This window comes from Danio rerio, chromosome 21, assembly GCF_052040795.2.
Source record: "Danio rerio strain M-AB ecotype USA chromosome 21, GRCz13ab, whole genome shotgun sequence".
Taxonomy (NCBI): Eukaryota; Metazoa; Chordata; class Actinopteri; order Cypriniformes; family Danionidae; genus Danio; species Danio rerio.
Genome location: NC_141041.1, coordinates 42,894,640 through 42,899,489, shown reverse-complemented (window position 1 = coordinate 42,899,489; position 4,850 = coordinate 42,894,640). Strand labels below are relative to the sequence as shown.

Here is a 4,850-nt window from a genome sequence, read left to right as displayed (position 1 = left end):
CTTGTTGACTTTTCCTGTCAAGAGTTGTAGTATCTATGCTGAGGTCCTTGGTGGAATTTCATTCGAATACCCGGTTAATAATACTTAGGTGATGGTTGCAGATATTTCCATGATAGCCTTGTTATGTTTATGAGGGATAATGTTCCTCGGAACTATATAAGGCAGACTTGCTCATGCATTTATGTATTTATAACAGACAACGGGAATCTACTTTTAAAGCTAGTGAAGTATTAAAAAAACGAATTGATTACCTTCAGTCGGAGTTAATTATTGTTCTAACCTTGACTCAGAGCCACTGAGCCCCTTAGGTTGGTAGCAACCAACTACATTCACTTAAATATGCTTACTATGTGCTTTTAAAGTATTTTTAACTGCTTACTTAAAGAATAGGAAACTATGTCATGGCTAATTGCGTACCGCCATGTTTTATGACACACTTACATTTACATTTAGTCATTTAGCAGACGCTTTTATCCAAAGCGACTTACAAATGAGGACAAGGAAGCAATTTACACAACTAAGAGCAACAATGAATAAGTGCTATAGGCAAGTTTCAGGTCTGTAAAGTCTAAGAAGGGAAGTATTTGTAGTATTTTTTTTTTTTTTTTGGGTACAGTTAGTGTGATATTCAGAGAGGCAATTGCAGATTAGGAAGTGAAGTGGAGACTAAATAGTTGATTTTTTAGTCGTTTCTTGAAAGTAGCGAGTGACTGCTGTTCTGATGCAGTTAGGGAGTTCATTCCACCAACTGGGCAGATTGAGCGTGAGCGTGAGCGAAAGTGATTTCTTCCCTCTTTGGGATGGAACCACGAGGCGACGTTCATTCACAGAACTCAAGTTTCTGGAGGGCACATAGATCTGCAGAAGTGAGCGCAGATAAGAAGGAGCAAGGCCAGAAGTCACTTTGTAGGCAAACATCAGAGCTTTGAATTTGATGCGAGCAGCAACTGGCAGCCAGTGCAAACGGACTAGCAGCGGAGTGACATGTGCTCGTTTAGGTTCATTGAAGACCACTCGTGCTGCTGCATTCTGGAGCAGTTGAAGAGGCTTGATAGAGTTAGCTGGAAGCCCCGCTAGTAGAGAGTTGCAGTAATCCAGTTAGGAGAGAACAAGAGCTTGAACAAGGAGTTGAGCTGCATGTTCAGATAAGAAGGGTCGGATCTTTCTGATGTTATAGAGTGCGAATCTGCACGATCGAGCAGTTCTAGAAATGTGGTCAGAGAAGTTTAGTTGGTCATCAATCGTTACTCCAAGGCTTTTTACCATTTTGGATGCAGTAATCCATCTGGATTGAAAAGTTATGGTGTACAGTCAGGTTGGCAGAAACTACAAGCATTTCCGTTTTTGCGAGGTTCAGCTGAAGATGATGATCTTTCATCCAGTGTGAAATATCCAACAGGCAGGCTGAGATGCGAGCTGGAACCGAGGGATCATCAGGATGAAAAGAGAGGTATAGCTGGGTATCATCAGCATAGCTTACACATTTCCACTTAGAGGCACACAATGTAAACCAATGCGAAAAGCTGACCATTTAATAATAAGATTTACAAACACTCAGGTTAAAATGTGTAAGTATCATTGTTTTTAGTGATTAACAGTTTTATTGATTCTCAGGCAGGTTTCAGCATGGAATACAGAATACAACTCTGAAAAGAATCAACAATTTTAATTTTTTTTTTTTGCCTTATTAACAGACCTACCCCAAACTAATCCCTAACTACAACTTTAAGGTCCCGGCTTGGCTATCATTAAATGCAATTAAGGCCTCTATCTTATATAATGAAGAAAAAATTTAAATAAAATACAATAAAAAGTAAAATAAAACAAATGAATGGGTAAGTTCAGTCAACAAAATATCAAATTTACACTATTGACATCAGTATATTTCTCATACATTTATTACTGTTCCATTTCCAAACAGTTTAAGCACTTGGACCACTTTTTAAAGTATAGGTTTAGCTTATCCATTTGCTTATAAGACATTTTTTCAAATGCGGCCACTCTAGCAAGTTCTACTGCCCATTCTTGGAAGGAAGGGGCCTCCTCTGATTTTCAGCTCCTAAGAATTATATGTCTGCCAATCAGTAAACTGGTTTGGACCCAAAAATGTATGGTTTTATCTTTTATTTCGTTGTCTGTCCAACTACCTAAACAGTCTAGGACAGAGGTGTCAAACTCAATTCCTGGAGGGCCGAAGCCCTGCACAGTTTAGTTCCAACCCTGCTCCAACACACTTACCTGTAGGTTTCAAACAAGCCTGAAGGACTCAATTAGTTTGATCAGGTGTGTTTAATTAGGGTTGGAACTAAACTGTGCAGAGCTGCGGCCCTTTTGGAACTGAGTTTGACACCTGTGGTCTAGGACAAGTCTAAAACTGAGCAAATGTGTTCATGAACTCTTTTCCAGAAATCCTGAATTTTTGTACAAGACCATAGAGCATGAACTAAATCCCCATTCTCGATCTTACATCTCCAACAATAAGGTGTATTTTTTAACCCGAGCTAAAACAGTCTGCAAGGAGTCCAGCAGAAACGGTGTATCATCTTAAACTGTATAAGGCGTGCTTGAGCATCCCTAGATGCTGTTTTAACATTCTTTGTTTTTATATAATCATACATTTGTTTACAAACTAATTTCGAGAGGATCACATACTTATGATTGTCCACGACTGGTCCCGCATTCACCAATGAGATGATTCCTAACCAGGCCTGGCGCCAGGATGCCAGAACTGAGCGGGCATTTTAAATCCATAGGGGGGCACTAGACCTGGTGACTGACTTTGGTCTCTTTTGATTTAGGCTATTTATTCACATTTATTATTACTTTGCATTACTGCCTAAGTTACTGACCTAAGGCAGTGATATACGTTTTAATAGTAATAATAATATGCACAGTTTCGCTATTACTGATTTTATTATATGGTAATGCAACGATACCGCTTATAATGCAGACGGATCATGGCTTTAGTGCCAAACGAGTGCTTTAAATCATATGTTATTCTCCTTATTTATTTCAAATAACAGGCCTATGAATGTTTAAAGTAAAGATGTCAAATTATGCCCACACATGCAAGCTGACCCACGATCAGACTACTTGTGTAACCGATAAATAAATATAGTGAAATCAGCTTAACCGAGTCATCCCGCTTCACGTAGCCTATATTACCCAACCAACATCAGTGTTAGTAAAAAGCTAAATGTTACAATCTAATGTCATTTAAAACAATTACTTAGTTATTTTAAGGCATTAGTGTAGCCAGAAAAATACATAAAAAAGATACCTAATACAGTTATTATCGTGAAAATTGGTTAAATTTTGGCACGGATAACACGCAACTCAATAGGCTATATAACTTTTTTCATCATTTTAAATTTAAAAATAAAGATTTATTTTAAGCTATCATAAGTGTGTTTTTGTGTGTGTGTGATATTGTCTAGTTGTCATTTGTTAACCATCATAAACCATTAGGTTACTAGGCCTACCCGTCATTTTATTTATTTATTAAGCCTATTTTAATAACTTGTTTTCAGGTTATTTTCATTTTAGGGCCATGAGCTACAAGTCAAAACAAACTTGATATGCTGACTGTATTTTAGCTCTTAAAATAGATCTACAATATATTTGATGTTGTTTAATTTTGCATGAGCAAATAGCAGTATAGCCTGAATTACATATTTTAAAAGATTATTCAGCCTACCTGCAGCATGTGAGAGGTTTCTCGGTTGATCCGCGGTAAATCCCCTTAAGCACTATATAGCTAGCTATTCCATTTATAACAATGCAAACTTGACTTCGCAGGCCGATCATCTTTAAACGCAAAAGGCATTTATTAAGTGTTATACTCTGACTGCTGCTGCTTAATGGGATGTTTCTCTACACAACTGTAAAAGTGAACTTTTTAGCAATGTCAAAATGAAAGCAAACATTCAAAGGGTTCTGCGTTTTGTCAATTTAAGCTTAATTGTAACAATATTAATAATAATAGACTAATAATAATAAGAAGAAGAAGAAGAAGAAGAAAAAGAAGAAGAAGAAGAATTGATAAAGAATTGATAATTGATATATTATTTATAGTGTAGCCTACTGTTGGACTGTGCAGTGAACTATTTATTTTTATTAAAACATTTTTATTTGGCTACATCTTCCCGAATAACTAATGTGAAAATGACAAGCAGTTGCGTCTCTGTTAAAATTTAATTAACAGCAAATGTCTTCTGCGTTTCTTCCTTTTAGGGCTCAAGAGAGCTGTGTTTAAAGAATTAGTTAACCAAAACATGTTATGAATTAAGCTGCTCGTTTCATGTCACCCACTTTTCTTCCTTGTGAGTTAAGTGCGTGTCGCCGTGTGCGCGTTTTAAAGGCTATTTACGGGCGCACCTGACCTGACGTGGGGACCGGATCTCTGGACTATGGGACTAGCCTTAATCTCACAATTTTCATAATTTAATTGCTGTCATATATTTTAAAATATTGAAGGTTGGAACGACGGGAGAGTTAGTAATTAATGACAGAAAGAATTTTCAGTTTTGAGTCAATCTTTTATAGGGGGGTGGGGCACAAATTCTTTCTGAGGGGGCAATGCCCCTCTTTGCCTATGTCTCTGGTTAAAGTCCCTACTAAACCAGTCGACATTTCTGTTTGCTCGTTCTCCCCATGCTCGTGTAAGTTTTTCCCAGGTTCGCCGGTTTCCTCCAAAAGCCTATAAAAACACGCAACCAAATGACCAAACATACCAAATTGTCAAGCTCTAGCCCATAGTTAAGCTCTTAGCAAGCTGTAAATCTCTCCTTAGCCATCCCTTCATCTGTCATTAGCCTGAGTTTAGTCGGGGGAGTTGTAACAGTCTGGTG

General features: G+C 37.6%; 1 long non-coding RNA gene across 1 annotated transcript in view; it reads left to right on the top strand.

Annotated features, from left to right (window-relative positions):
• Positions 1-4,836, top strand: part of LOC147838945 (uncharacterized) — a 1,276,407-nt gene extending 1,271,571 nt beyond the window's left edge. The window contains exon 3 of the long non-coding RNA XR_015520637.1: positions 999-4,836. This is a non-coding gene — a long non-coding RNA (uncharacterized LOC147838945). The remainder of the gene's footprint in view (positions 1-998) is intronic.
• Positions 4,837-4,850: the final 14 nt, after the last annotated feature.